Genomic DNA, 16239 nt, shown 5'->3' on the forward strand with positions numbered 1-16239 from the left:
AGGGGACACCAAAGGGGGAAACTTAAAAAGCTACATAAAAAAATCTAGTATTTCCAGTGTATTCTTGTCACGGCAACTGATAACAACTGGTTTTAAAGCAGGTTCTGAGAGCCAGAAATGATTAGTTCCTCAGTTCTTTCCTTTTTGTTTTTGTTCTTCCTCTCTCTCCCTCTCTCTCCTTAGCTTTGCTTTTAACTCTCCTGGCAGTGCTGCCTACTTCTGCTGACTCATGCCAGGCCCTGCCTTCATTACAATTTGTTGCTGTAGGATGACAGCCTTTCAAATATGAATTCTAGCTCTCCCATAAAAGTTATTTTTCAAATGTTCCTAATGTTTGGCCTCTGTGAGTAATTTTTTTTTTTAAAGCAGAGCCGAAGCCTGCATAAAAATAATTTATTGCTGGAAATTAAATCAAGGGTAACTGCAGCGATTGGTTTTCAGAAATTAAAATCGCTGATTGCTGACTCAAGTTAGAATGCCAGTGGGTAAATACATCCAAGCCTTTGGCATTTACAGGGGTGGGGGGAATGCTGCTCTTTTGTTGTGTACTTCTGAGCTTAAAAGCAGGTATTGGTCAAATACAGTAAACAAGCTGTGCATTATCTTCTTTACGTAACAGTCATAGTCTTGTATGCAGTGTCCTTTTTGAAACTACCAGGTACCTGTAGTCTTGGGTTACCTGCTGAACCGCTTCACTTTGCCAGTGGCTTGAGGTTGTTATTTAGTGTTTGTGTTTGTGTGCAGGGGTTTTGTGGTTTTTGTTTTGGTAATATTAGTTTAAGAGCTTGCTGATTTCTTTTATGTGCAAATGGCATGTTTTGGTACTCTTAGCTTTGTGGTTGCTAGAGCAATTGTGGTGTGCCTAGTCCCCTTCAAGAGTCGGATCTACAGGTAGACAATTCATTTAGAACTCAAATACAAAAATTGGTTAAAATGTTTGTCATGGCAGGCCACAAGAACTATGAAGTGATATTTCTGATACCGAGGGTCTTTTTTCCCAAGGAGAACCACCCAAAATTAATTACAGCAGTTTTCTTGTTTTGCTCCCACACTTTGTGTTTTCTATGGAAAATACTGGCGTAAGGTGTAATTCTACCCTAAATGAGATGTATCATGTGTACAGGGATAGGATCGTAATTCCCGTGAAAGAGGCAATTGTGCAGATGTTTAAAATAAAAGCCATTCTAGCAGATTACAAATAGTAGAGACTATGCAAGTATCCCCTTCTTCTTTTGCTGGGAGCGATCGAGGGCAAAAGAAGAAGGGGACAACAGAGAATGAGGTGGCTGGATGGAGTCACTGAAGCAGTCGGTGCAAACTTAAATGGACTTCGAGGAATGGTAGAGGACAGGAAGGCCTGGAGGATCATTGTCCATGGGGTCACAATGGGTCGGACATGACTTTGCACCTAACAACAACAATGCAAGTATCTTCTTGAAAATATTTTACTCCCATTGTGTAGCCTTTATTGCTGGTGACAATGCACTAATAAGGTTGTTCTTATTCAGGCACGTAGAAAAATATGTGTGCATTTTTTCAATTGAAAGGCTGAGAGCAAAGAGCATGGCGGTGACCAAATTTTTAGAGCATTTTGAGGCTTTGGATCAATTTTCCTTATGTACTGATGGATGGTTTTTTATGGATTCCTGTCAAGTAAATTTTAAGGCCTGCTTGCTCCAATAGCTGCACCAGGGATTTTACTCCCATTAGCATTAATACACATTAACCAACTCCCCATATAAACCTTGCTGACATGCAGTAGAAAGGACCCGCTGCATGCACTATAACAGGATTATGGCCATAGACCAAAGTTTCCTGAACTGATAACTGTCTGTTTTTCAGGACGGTGGTGGACAATGAAATTAAGCTGCTGACACCTTGCAATTAGCACTCTCCTGCACCCAGTGTATATTTCTCTGTTTCTTGAGTTGGGCCATCTATTAAAAGTCCCTGACTCTTATGCTTAGCTATGCTACTGTGACTTGAAGACTTAGCCTTAACTGGGTTATGAACCGGGTCTCCTCCTTCCTGCTTTTTTCTTGCCAACTCTTGCCACTATCACATCTTCATAGTGCTGAAAACCATCAGTGCAAGTACAGCGGCACTGGGATACCAATATGGCAAGTATAAAAGAATAAAGAAGAATGGAAGTTTGAAGACTCCATAAAAGTCATTTTTGTACATTTGATTTGCCATACTGGTATCCCCGTGCTTCTGTATTTGCCCTGTACCTGGTCCTTCACTGGGTCCTACCCCTCTTACTTTATTTTGGAAACCATCAGTGGACATGGAGGATGTGCTTTCTCTTGTAACTTGTGTCTCCACCGATGAGCAGAAGTGTAGGCTGTCACCAAGCCATCACTTAAGCTTTCTGAAGTAGCTTCCTTGGAGTAGAGTTCATACCGAAGAAAAAGAAAGTGAAATATAACACTGCTTGTATTACAAATTTATAAAACATCAGCATACAATAATTAGAAGGGCTAAAATATAATTAAAAAACAACAGTCCTGTGGTTCAGCATAAAGCGCCTAATCCCAGTATAAAGACAGATGTCTACTTACATAAATACAGATTTAAAATTATATATTGTCTCCATATGCAGGAACCAATACCAAATGGGAACCAATACCAAATTTATTTTAGTGCCTGTCCTTCCTCATCAGTAGAAGTCAAACTGAATACTTCTGATTGTATTATTAAATTATATACTGACTAGTAAAAAAGCCCAGTGCCCTTTGAAATGCAATGGGCGCTAGCAGTGAGAGTGGGTATGGGGGGTGGGGGAATACCTGGAGCGGCTTGCGAGCCGCTGGCGAGTGGCAGGAGTCCTGGAGTTTCGGCGGCCTGAGGTGGAGCGGTGAGCGGCGGCGGGCGGCGGCGGTGGGGCCTCCTCGGCTGCGGCTCTCCGAAGCCTCTCCGAAGCCTTCTCTCGGCCAGCGGAGTGGCCTCGCGGCGTCATAGACGCCGCGAAGCCGCTCCGCCGGCCGAGAGAAGGCGGCCAGGCCCACCCACGCCCCGAGGCTCTCCGAAGCCTTCTCTCGGCCGGCGGAGCACCCTCACGGCGTCTACGACGCCGCGAGGGCGCTCCGGCGGCCGGGAGAAGGCGGCGCGGCCGACCGCTCACCTGTGGCTGTGCGGCTCCTGATTGCCCCCTCCGAGTTTTTATCCCGGACAGGGCCCGCCCTAACTCCTCCCACAGTGCCCTTCCTGCTTTATTCAGTCCGTGGCGCTCTGCGCCACGGGGCTGTTTAAAGATGTTTTGTTCATTTTTAATACATGCATGGTTATATTTTACTTTCTTTTTCTTTGTTACAACTTTTTCGTTGCCATTCCCATGCAGGGCTGTGTTTTCCTTCCCTTTTTTGATTGTAGAGTTCATGCCAACCTGCACGTTTCACTTCCCCAGACTTCTGGAAACCCTGATTCCCAGAGTGTAATTTTAACTTGATTGCTGTTCTCCACCGTGGCAAGGCCAGGTAGGTAAGCGAGGGTCAGCAAAATTTTGGGTGAGTCTAGTAACATTTGCCTAATTCCAGTCTCATTAGTACGGCTTGCTGGTTAAAAGATCTGGGAAAGGGCCATCACCCAAAGACTTGAATTACACAGGCACAAAACCTTGAGTTGAGTTTTTAGGTTCTCCCAATCAAAGTTTTTTTGGGGAGCAGGGTTGAGAACGATTTCTCTGCCTGATGTCTTTGAGAGTGACTGTCATTTGTAATAGAAGGTACTGAGTTCAGTGTACCATTAATCTGATTCCTCCTCATTTGTCATCCCTAAGAAGCACAGACTTTGGATAAGGGTGACTTGTATTCATTCAGTACCATTCTCATTACCTGGTGGCCCGCCGTGATTGGTACTGGGGTAATGTCATCCTGTTTCACACAGCAACAACTGCAGTATCTGAGGAAAGAACCATACTTTACTAGGTACAAAACACTGTGCTTTGCATGCTTGGAAGATACGATATCTTTACAAAAGCAGTGCTGCCCTGAGGGGAGACATCTGGATCCCACACACTGAATAATAACCGTGTGTTTGTTTCACAGGAAGGGCTTGTGTGGGAATTCTTTGAAATGCTCTCTTCTTCTGGAGGGGTTGAGTTGAATTCAATTTCTTGAATGAGCTCTATTGCATTCGTTGGTCACTTATCTGTTGACCATCCCAGCTGGCTCCATGATAGTGTTTTTCTGGGTCATGCAGGTTTCTTTTGAATTCTTTGTTGTAGTGTACTGATCAGCTAATTTGAAGTTCCTTTTTCGGCTAAAGGTGGACCAAGACAGTCTGTTTTAAGACATATTATTGTATAGGGTGAAGAGGTCATTCAGCGCTATGTAATTTTTCTTCTTTAACATGATGAAGTCAAGAAGGATTAGCTTGCAGTTGTTGAGTTTAAGGGACTTGGAGAAAGGGTCATGGATGGTCAGTTTTAATAGGCATCCACACAATTTGGATTGACTTGATATCAGACTATGGCTAGTAGTTGCTGTGATCATCTCCACATTGAATTATCTGGCTCCCACAGGACACTCAGGGGAGGGGTTTAGGTTAGTCCTGTGTTTTGTGCCAGATGTTCTGGGAATGGAACTTTTGAAGAAGAAGAAGAAGAGTTGGTTCTTATATGCCGCTTTTCCCTACCCAAAGGAGGCTCAAAGTGGCTTACAGTCGCCTTCCCATTCCTCTCCCCACAACAGACACCCTGTGGGGTGGGTGAGGCTGAGAGAGCCCTGATATTCCTGCTCGGTCAGAACAGTTTTATCAGTGCCATGGCGAGCCCAAGGTCACCCAGCTGGTTGCATGTGGGGGAGCACAGAATTGAACCCAGCATGCCAGATTAGAAGTCCGCACTCCTACCCACTACACCAAACTGGCTCTCCAGTTTGCTTCAGAGCAAGACAAGATCTTCAGTTGTCTCACTCTTCTGAATGAGCCAGAGGGCCTAAAGATAGTATGGTAGTTCAGGGGTAGTCAACCTGTGGTCTTCCAGATGTCCGTGGACTACAATTCCCATTAGCCCCTGCCAGTGAAAAGGCCCTTGCTTCTGCAGTTTATTGACCATGTGATGGAGGCAGTCCTTATGCTGGACACCCAGGCCACGAGTGCTTGTGAGTGGTGACCAAGGATCAGATTTGTGGACTTTTCATAATTAAATATCATACCATAATGATATGCTGAATTTCAGTTCTTAATTGATTTGTCTTTTATTAGCGCCTGCAACATTAAATGTATATACGTTATATAAAAGTGGAGCTGGAAAGTGAGTTTGCATGTGTTTTGAGATGGAGAGTCATTTAATGAAGCATTACAGTCGTCAGGAGGTGAACCAGCTTTGCTTGCAATGTTCTTAGCTAAAACATTTCTTTAATTCCAGTTAAAGAAAGTGAAAACACATTTTGTTTCATGACCATGTAAAAAAAATTGCTTTTTGTAGTTGCTTCTTTGCTCAGTTTACCTACTGTGATGTTTACTATATCTGCATAGCCCTTTGACTATGTCTGTTTCGATAATTAGTGTATTTTCAATTAACAGCATAAGCTCCTACTGGTTTAAATCCATTTAAAGTTAAGCCTGTTTCAGGGACTGACCTACCCATGTATTGCCTTGTTGTATCACTTCTTGGAGTCAACATCTTTAAATCAATGTACAAGAGAGGTACTGTGACTTACTGACAGTGATTAATAACTCATTCAGGGTTGTTTTCTTAATTCAGTACAGAAATCTTGGCACCTGCACCAACCCGCTGCATTAATGGTTGTCTTCACTAGGGGCTACTTTGCTTCGTCTGCTCTGTTCCCTGCTGCTTTCAAAGGGTTTGCATTTGATTGGCTGTTCTTTTCTAGTGCTTTTACATTACAAGCTGTATTTCCTGTTTGGTTGTTTGTGGTATAGGTACGCTCTCTGTAAGAATGTTTATGGCAAGCCCCCTTTGTACATCATTTTCTTAAGTTCCTAGCCATTACTGGCCAGACTCCATCCTCACTTGAGAAGTTTGCTCACAAAACCCTTCTCTAAGATAGCCTACACAAGGCCTTCACATTGCTCTGTAATGTGTCGCTTTGCTTGCCTGAAATGTACAAATGGATGTCAGTTTTAGCCGGACAGATGTGCGTTTTACAGATCTTAAGCAGAAATGGAAAATGGACATTTCAGTTGGATGCCATACTTCCAGGAGCTGCCTGGACACTGTGGGTGAGGTTACTGTGAGCCTGCAGAGAGCTATTACCATATATACTCATGTATAAGCCGAGTTTTTCAGCACAGTATACACATTGAAAAAGTCCTTCTCGGCATATATGCAGGTATATCACGGTAATTGAACTAACAGCCTTTTCCCAGTCAGCCAATCGTTACATTGCTTCTGCAAACCTCCTGCAAGCTGAAGCTTGCTTGCTCTGGCTGCTTGTAGGGTAGCAATGGTTTGAGTGAGGGACTCTGATCTTCTTCCTCTTTTTCCTTTACTTCTTCCAAACTATACTTTTGGTTTCTGTGGGTGGGGTGGGGTGAGGTGGGTTTTGGGAGTGCTTTGGGATTTACTGTTTCTCCTAATGTTTATTTCTTCTTTTTTCTGAGGGGCAGCATTGTTTGCCTTTTCTTCTTGAGGTTGTGTTTCTTTTAAAAGTTGATTTTTACAGTTCTTTCTTTCAGTGTTGAGTTTTACAGTTCTTTATTTCAGTGTTTTGTTCTGGGAGGGCACTGTAGCTGTTGTTAGAGTAGTCCATTCTCCCAGTTTGGTAGCTGTTGTACTTGTTGTAGGAGGTTGCCAACTTCGGGTACTGTTGTTCTGCTCTGGTTTGTTGGCCCTCTTTTGCATTGACAGAGCTAGTTTACTGTTTTTCTTTGAAATAAATATTCAAGAACATTTAACCTACTGGTGCCTCATTTAATGTAAATGTAACTGCTGCATTTTCCACCCTCAGCTTATATTCGAGTCAATACGTTTGCCCAGATTTTGTGGTAAAATTAAGTGCCTCGGCTTATATCCGGGTTGGCTTATATGCGAGTATATACAGTAACCGCTGACTCTTTCTCCTCATTCAAAATAAAAATGCATATCTACAGGACAATAGAGCTCCCAATGGTGTTACTAATTACATAAATTCTAAACGCTTTTTCCTTCCCCTTCCCCTGGCAGAATTAAATTAGGGCAATCACTAACAGCCTGCTACACCTAGTCAGCATCCTGTCCCACTATCTAGGGGTCATTTAGTTTCATACAGGCAATACACTTATGCTAATAAAGGTTTAGTATTATTATACAGACAATACAGTCATGGATCTGTCTATTTTCCTGGGAAATTTATTAAAGATCTACCCAGGGCACTCACAGGTATTGTTCCCACTTTGGAAAGCCTCTAGAATTCCACCCAAGGTTTTGTCTCAGACCACACAAGATCATTACATGGCTTCTTGTTACCTTATTATCTGTTTCACATAATATATTTCTGGTCAGGCCTTGGAGGAGGAGTGTGTCTCATGGCTTAAGTGTCACTCAGCGCTTTACACCCACTTAGGGCAGCTGCCCCACCCCTGAATTCCTCCTCCAGCAGCCAGCCAATCGCCTTCCGTCCCCCACCCCTGACCACCACCTCCTCCTTCTACTTCCCTCAAAGGCTGTAGAACCCTGCTGCATAAGAACTGCCCCTACCCAGTGAGTTCCCTGCCTGGAGACCCTCCAGCCTTTCCGGGGAGGGGGGAGGCGGGGAGGAAGAGGCCATCCACAGAATTCTTCCACCCCCTCCCCCAATCTAGCACCTGTTGTATTCCTGAATGCAACGGGCTTGGCCCTTAGTACATACATAATCATTAAAAGAATATTGTTTTAGGGGCTACAGCGTCTAACTCCAGCCTCAAGATACAAATCTTGCTATTTAAGCTACATGCCAGAGCTCCTTTGTGTGTGTGTATGTGTGTGTTCCTAGATCTTATACACAGATCCCTACATGCTTGTAGGCTTCACCTTTTTACAGAGATGCTGGTTGTTTCTCCCATGGACGTCTTCATGTCGAGACAGTAGCAATACTTTATACTTTGCCCCATATATTCTCAATTTCACACAATCTCAATTCTGCTTTTTCTTATTTTGTTTGTGTATGTGTGTTTAGTTTAATTTTTCTTAATTTTTCTGTAAATGCTTTATATAATAATAAATAATAAAACTAATGAAAAAAAAAGAAAAGGCCAACATCTAGAAATGCCTCACAGCCAGATGCTGAGACCAAGGGAGGATGGGATGGAGGTAGAAGTATTGCTTCTCTTGAGGCTGTGAACTCATGTAAATATTCAGAGTTGTCTTGAAGAGCTTGCAATAGAAAAGTGATATGTAAATGTTCCAAACAATAATAAAATTGAGGCTTTTGCAGCATTGAATCAGCTCTGACTAGGACCAGCCTTCTCAAGGTATCAAGTATAGAAAAGTCTTTGAAGAAGCTAGGGATGAGTTAAATATCAGCTTGTACCTGGGTTTCTTACATCCAAACATACTATCTATTATATCACAGCGCAGTTTTGTGTATATGGTAGTTTTTCTCAATCAGGGTTTCATGAACCCTGGGGTTTGTTGATGGCCCAGAAAGGGTTTCCCAAATGGATGGGAATGAATTAATGTATTTGTATATATTTTTTAAATTTGTTAAACATTTATCAGGGGACATGACCATGTAGACCTGTTCTCCCCTCCCAAAATGGCCAATGATGGGCCTGGAGGGGGTGGGAAGGGGAGGGGCCCCAGGTGGGCTTGTACACAGCTGTGCTTCCCAGCCATATTCCATGCCACTTCTGGGGCTTCTTGAAGCCTGAAGAATGTTTCAGGGGTTTCTCAATGGTAAAAAAGTTGAAAAAGGCTTGTATATGGGTTCTGTTTTTTTTGTAAAGAGCTGCTTTGCAATTTAATTTTATTGCCTGTTTGCCTGTAGTTGACTGAAGAGCCTCTTGTGGCGCAGAGTGGTAAGGCAGCCGCCTGAAAGCTTTGCCCATGAGGTTGGGAGTTCAATCCCAGCAGCCGGCTCAAGGTTGACTCAGCCTTCCATCCTTCCGAGGTCGGTAAAATGAGTACCCAGCTTGCTGGGGGGTAAACGGTAATGACTGGGGAAGGCACTGGCAAACCACCCCGTATTGAGTCTGCCATGAAAACGCTGGAGGGCGTCACCCCAAGGGTCAGACATGACTCGGTGTTTGCACAGGGGATACCTTTACCTTTACCTTTACCTGCCTGTAGTTGAAATGTATTTGCCATTAGCACCAGTAAGCCATCAGCCAGAGACCTGGACCTTACTGTCCACAATCTTCTAGCTACAAACCAGCCCTTGCATTGCATACCAGCAGCACACATCTTCCCTGTGAGATTTCTCAGCTTGCTCTTATTGTCCTTTCCCCTTGCTCCAGTGATATACCTTCTACAGTGAAGATCCTCTTTCAACTTCTTAGGGTGGAATCCTGTAGAAATAAACAGTCTGATGACTACTAGAAATGTTCCAGAGAGAAGGGGAACAGAATAAGTCCAGTCGAGTCCCTGGGAGTTTTCAATAATCTTGGAGGGGTAGACTTCAGGAATAGGTTGGGATTCCTGACTTCTTTCCCCTGTGATTCTTCAAGGTCCCCCCCTAACATTATCTGTTGAACTGCTGTATCAGTTGCATCAGACTTCATTGTATGGTTTCCTTGTTTGATATACTATTGCCGTGAAAAATGTATTACAGTCTTTGCCTCACAAATTCTGACTACATCCATTTCAGGGCATTGTTATTATGGTGAATAGCCAGTTAATGATTTGGCAGTTTTGAAAACTTTTCTTCTGAACATGTGGTTCTGAATTAGGTGGTCTAGTAACAGTCCTCCAAAAAAGAGGAGATCCTTTCCGAAGTTAAAGCAATATCTAACAGAACTTTTCTCCTACCAACTACAACATGGAGAAACATTTTTATAAGTGTTTGTCCATTGGCGTAGAGAAGTTTTTGTATGTGTCTGTGAAAGAGAGAGGTGGGACAAGTCATTTTAAAAAGTAAGGACATTTTTGCATACCAGCACTGGCTCTCCAGACAAGTACATAAAATATTGAACCCATAGTAGCATATACATAAAGTAGTAAAGTGAGTGGGCTATGCCAGTCACAAAAGTAGCAAAACAGCGCAATCCTAAGCAGATATGCTGTCTTCTAAGCCCAATGACTGAATTTAGAAGGGTGTATTTTTGCTGTAAGCACCTATATTCAAGGTAGTAGTTTCTCATACAGGGACTCCACAGGCTTCAAGCTGATTGTGTTTAAAATGGCTTGGAGTTTAAAATGGCTTGTGCGTGCGAATTATGTATGTATTGATGGCTAATAGCTTTTTAACTGTTTGGTACCTTGAGGGCTGTAATTGGGTGGAAAGGTGGAATACAAATGTTTGAAATGCATTAAGTGAAAAATAAATATATGGTCAAATGTCTGTAAAAATTTAAATAATTGCAAGCCTCTAACAGAAAAGAAAAAGGAAGTATGGAAACAGTGAACAGGGCCCATGCCCAGATAAGTTTGATGTTTGTGTGAATTTTGGAGGCCTTATAGAACAATAATAATTTGTATATTGACCCCTCCTCCCCCACAACACCCAAATGAGGTCTGAATATGCTTGCTGCCCTTGGAATGTATGGAGTAAACATGAGTTGGTTAAAGGAAAACTACTAACTGGGAGAGATGGGGAAATTGGTGTGTTCAAGGTTTCAAAGAACTTGGGAGAGGCATGTTTAGATATTGGTGAATGGAAACAGAACTTGCTTGGTTCAGATGCATAAGTAGTACTGCAGTCCCGTGGCAGGTAATTAAAAAAAGAAAGAATAATAAACATGTTTTCTTGTAGTGTTTCAACTTGAGTCCACAGATTGAACCAGCCATCCAAAATCAGTGATTGCCACTAGTGCTGTCCTTTGGGGCAGATTTTTTCCCCTCAAGACCTTTCCAGGAGGAGGAGGCAACAGTGCAGCGATGCTGATGACATCTCTTATAAAAGCAAAGTTAGGGTTTTACACAGTTTGGTGCAGAGAAAAGGAGGAATGTTTGTATGTTCTTGCTTTTGGCCTTGCTGCCTCCTGCTACAAAAGCCCAGTGAGAAGAAGGGGGTCTTTATGATAAATAGAATCATAGAATCATAGAGTTGGAAAGGGCCATACAGGCCATCTAGTCCAACCCCCTGCTCTATGCAGGATCAGCCCTAAGCATCCTAAAGCATCCAAGAAAAGTGTGTATCCAACCTTTGCTTGAAGACTGCCAGTGAGGGGGAGCTCACCACCTTCTTAGGCAGCCTATTCCATTGCTAAATTACTCTGACTGTGAAATTTTTTTTCCTGATATCTAGCTTATATCGTTGTACTTGTAGTTTAAACCCATTACTGCGTGTCCTCTCCTCTGCAACCAACGGAAACAGCATCCTGCCCTCCTCCAAGTCACAACTTTTCAAATACTTAAAGAGGGCTATCATGTCCCCTCTCAACCTCCTTTTCTCCAGGCTGAACATTCCCAAGTCCCTCAACCTATCTTCATAGAGCTTGGTCCCTTATAGGTGGGCAGAAATGCTCACCAGAGGGAGGAAGAAGTCTTGGCAAGTAGATTTAAGCAAAGACCTTGCACAAGAAAGAAACCTGACTTGCAGAAATGTTGTTTCAGGTTCACACAGTGCATTACTTTGATTCTTCTCCTCATGGGTTGAATTTCATCCTTTCATTTTGGAACAGAATCCATACTTTTTGTTTGTTTGTTAAGGACTACTTAAGCTCTTTTCATCACATATGTTGTCCGGTCACAAAGAACTCTGTTTTCCTTATTAAGAGCGAGCAGTCTGGAAGTCATTTAAATGTTCAGGCTGTACACAAGTTCCAACATGTAAAATATTAATTAAATTCTTCTGCACTAGATCTTTAAAAAAGAAGGTTCTGTAGCTTTTAAAGGAGGGGGGAAAGCCCCTGTTGTCTGAAAAGGATCGTGTAGAAGTGAGTTTCCCCCACAGTGGAGAACTGTAAAACACATGTTCTGGTTTATTTTTTTTAATAAACTTTTTATTAGATTAAGCACACCAAAGAACGCCATAAAATGAATGCATGTCAAGAGAATATTGGACCAAGAATGAAACCTCAGAACTCTTCCCCACTTCCGCCTTCATCAGCACACATAAGAAACTAATAGCTTTGGGGAAAAGAGAATCCCACTGCATCTCTAAAGAATCAAACAAAATTATAAACTGGCTATTTGTTTAAATCCACCTGAGGTTTAGTGTCTGGGGTTGTGTATGTTAAACATTTATGACCTTAGCAAGTTCACATCTTCCCCCTCCCGATATCTTTCAAGTTAGCATTATGGGTAGCATTAGCTCTATTCTCTTCTTAGGCTTACTTTTGGAAAGTACTAGGTAGGTGAGTGACTACAAGAAACAACAGGTGCTCTGTTTCATAAATCTGAGATCAGAAAGTTGAATGGCTCAAACAATTTTATTTTAAATTACTGAATTTGTTTATCTATATACATAAAATTGTTATTGTACACCTTGACAAAATGTTGAAGGTTACGAAGACTCCTATTGGTGGAATCTCCCCCATTCAGGGCCAATGGTGGCTCTTGCTCAGGATTCCGCACCCCTACCTCCTTCAGGCCTGCTGCGAAGGGAGCCTCTAACAGCCCCTGACTGAGGCGAAAGACTCGTTTCCAAGAGCAGTGCTGGGGAGTCTGTGGGCATGGGCATGCTGTCCTTTTGAGGGGAGGGGGAGTTTTCCCCTTCTGCCTAATGGTTGGCTGACAGGGAGGCCACAGAAAAGCCTCATCTCATTTAAAATACTGCTGTGGCCAGCCTCGCTGCTGGAGGGAAGACACAGCCAAGCCATGCATGTCTCCTCTCCACCACTGTCTGAACATTTGAGACCTATTGCGCAAGGTTGTTGTGCAGATGAAACTGGATACTTTTTGCCTCCTGTTTCATCCGCACAGAAACCCTGTGAGGTAGGCCTCCTGTTTCATCTCCACAATAAGCTGTGTGGGAGCCTTATTTTGCACAACAGCCCTGCCCACTTTCTAAGGTAGCCATTTCTGCCTAGGGAGCTGATGAGCAGTAATTCCAGGAGATCTCCAGGCTCTATCTGGAGGTTGGCTACCCCTGGGTTTGAAATATTCCATGGAAGTGGGGCCTCAGAAGGGTATAATGCCTCCACAGCCACCCAACCAGCCACATAGTGTCCCTGGCCTATTTCAGGTCAAGAAAACATTGGAGAGAGGAAATAAGGTTGCCACATAGATGTAGGTTCATGTTCTAGAATTCCACACTTCATAGGTGTGCTTGAACCTGATTTGGATCAGGACTGTTGTACACAGAGCAACCTCCTCTTAGGCTTACCAGCTTCCAAGTGGGGCACAAAACCCACACCAAAGCATGAGCTAGCGCCTATTGTGTTACAGTACACTACAGAATTTACAACTAGTTTAGCATAAAACAGCTATGGTTCCCCTGTGTTTTGCTTTTCAGGATAAACTGTTTCATAAGGTGATAAAAAATGTTTTTTCTCCCTCCTGAAAGAAGTAACTGCATATTTTAAAAAGGTGGTGACAAATTTGCTGTCTTTGGTTAATAATTTGTTTCCCACAAATTGTGCATCTTTTGCAAGGGATGTTGTTTTGGTGCAGTTTTGGTAGAACTTCTGGTATTGTTCTTCGCTGTGTTTTGGGAATCTGTACAGGCCTGTCTGAACTGGTGAAGCTCCACTGAGGGATGTAGATCATGGCAACAAGTAATATGACCAGTAATATGGCTAATTTTGCTATCATAAATGGGCTTGTAGTCACTGTTAATTAGGGTTGCCAGGTTCCCCCCTAACAATTGGCTGGGGATGGGGATAGGGTTGCCAGATCCACATGGGGAAACTTCTGGAGATTTGGAGATGTCACCTGAGGAGGACTGAGACCTCAGTTGGGTACAATGCCACTGAGTGCACCCTTCAAAGCATTCGTTTTCTCCAGGGGTACTGATCTAGCCTCAACCAGGGCCAGGGCCTTTTCGGTCCTGGCCCCTGCCTGGTGGAACGAGCTCCATGGTGAGCTGCGGGCCCTGTGGGATCTTCCAGCGTTCCACAGGGCCTGCAAAACGGAGCTCTTTTGCCAGGTCTAGGGTTGAGGCTGGGATCGGCAAGGTACATCTACTGCCCCCCCAGGCTTTTCGAGTGAACATTGTTGGACCCCCTTCTCCACCCCCCTTAGTAATAGGGAGTTGTTGTTGTTGTTAGGTGCGAAGTCGTGTCCGACCCATTGCAACTCCATGGACAATGATCCTCCAGGCCTTCCTGTCCTCTACCATTCCCCAGAGTCCATTTAAGTTTGCACCTACTGCTTCAGTTACTCCATCCAGCCACCTCATTCTGTCGTCCCCTTCTTCTTTTACCCTCGATCGCTCCCAGCATTAGGCTCTCCTTCAGGGAGTCTTTCCTTCTCATGAGGTGGCCAAAGTATTTGAGATTCATCTTCAGGATCTGGCCTTCTAAGGAGCAGTCAGGGTTGATCTCCTCTAGGACTGACCGGTTTGTTCGCCTTGCAGTCCAAGGGACTCGCAAGAGTCTTCTCCAGCACCAGAGTTCAAAAGCCTCAATTCTTTGACGCTCGGCCTTCCTTATGGTACAGCTTTTGCAGCCATACATTGCAACGGGGAACACCATAGCCTTGACTAAACGCACTTTTGTTGGCAGCGTGATGTCTCTGCTTTTTAGGATGCTGTCTAGATTTGCCATAGCTTTCCTCCCCAGGAGCAAGCGTCTTTTGATTTCTTTGCTGCAGCCCCCATCTGCAGTGATCTTGGAGCCCAGGAAAATAAAATCTGTCACTATCTCCATTTCTTCCCCATCTATTTGCCAGGAATTGAGAGGGCTGGATGCCATAATCTTTGTTTTCTTGATGTTGAGTTTCAAGCCAACTTTTGCACTCTCCTCCTTCATCCGCATCAACAGGCTCTTTAGTTCCTAGGGGGTAGGAAGGGGATTTTTCTGCCATGTGGTTTTTAAGTCTTTTAATGAGATTTTTAATGGGGTTTTAAGACATTGTGACCCGCCACGAGCCGTTTAGGGAGTGGCGGGAAATAAATAATAATCATCATAATCCCTGAAGACTGTAGATGAACTGTAATTCCAGAAGATTCTCAGGCCCCACCTGGAAACTTGAAAATCAAGATATCAAAGTGGAAATATACACAGGAGGATGTATACAAACAAGGGGAAATAACCACGTGGCTCAATAAATCTTGCACTTAACAAACACAAACCTTGTGCTCTGTTTGAATTTTTTACTTGTGTGCAATCATTATCACAAAGCCGAAGAAATTTCACAGTGAAACTAGTCATTACCTGGAAGTCTAGTTTTGTTTTCATGATATTAAAGACTCTGAAGACAAGAACTTCTTTTTGTGCCTAATGCTAACCTTTATTGAGCCATACGGTTTCCCCCTCTGCTTTGTATCAACCTGGAAACTGGCATCTGTACTGTTGTGAATGACTAGTAGATTTGAGACTTTAGAAATGGAAACAGTAGTAGCTCAGGTTTAAAAAAAATGTTTCTGGCATTGAAATACAATTGGAAGTATGCTCCGAGATAGAGATGGCTTCTGTTCTATGTCTGTGCAATGTACGCTGGCTAATTGTGTAGTGATCATGGTTTTTCACTGTGGAGAAATGGATTCTCAAGCAGTATTTTGGCATTTCTTTGAGGTTTAATTTTATGCCAAACTTGTCTGTGGTTCAGCCCTGGAATTTGTTTGCAGTGTCGTGGCTGAGATGTGGTGCAGAAATATCAGATGGTATCTGAGTCGGCTGTGATTCTCCAGGAAAGAGATCTTGGGATTGTGTTGGATAGCTCAGTGAAAATATCTAAGTAATGTGGGAAGAGAAGGAGCTTCCTTTCTGTGGACTGTTCAGAAAAGGATTGAAAATAAAACTAACAGTTTTGCAATGCCTTAATATAAATCCATCATAGTAGGACTGTTCACCCAATTTGAACAGATTTTTTTAAAACTGAAAGAGGTGCAGAAAGGTGCAGCCAAAAGGAATGAGCAGTTGAATTGCTTTCCTTATGAGGAAAGGTTGACATATTTGGAATTTAAAAAAATGTTGATGTGAGAGGTTGGGGAAGACATACCTGAGGCTTCTAAAATTTTGAATGGTGTAGTGAAAATGAATGTGGAAGTGTTTAACTCTCTAATAAAACCTGGGGTCATATTGAAACTGAGTAGAAGATGAAAGGGAGGCTGA

General features: G+C 43.1%; 1 protein-coding gene across 8 annotated transcripts in view; it reads left to right on the forward strand.

Annotated features, from left to right (window-relative positions):
- NCOA1 (nuclear receptor coactivator 1) overlaps positions 1-16239 on the forward strand; it is a 321680-nt gene that overhangs the window by 44606 nt on the left and 260835 nt on the right. The gene's annotated exons all lie outside the window — the stretch shown is intronic.

This window comes from Paroedura picta, chromosome 1, assembly GCF_049243985.1.
Source record: "Paroedura picta isolate Pp20150507F chromosome 1, Ppicta_v3.0, whole genome shotgun sequence".
NCBI lineage: Eukaryota > Metazoa > Chordata > Lepidosauria > Squamata > Gekkonidae > Paroedura > Paroedura picta.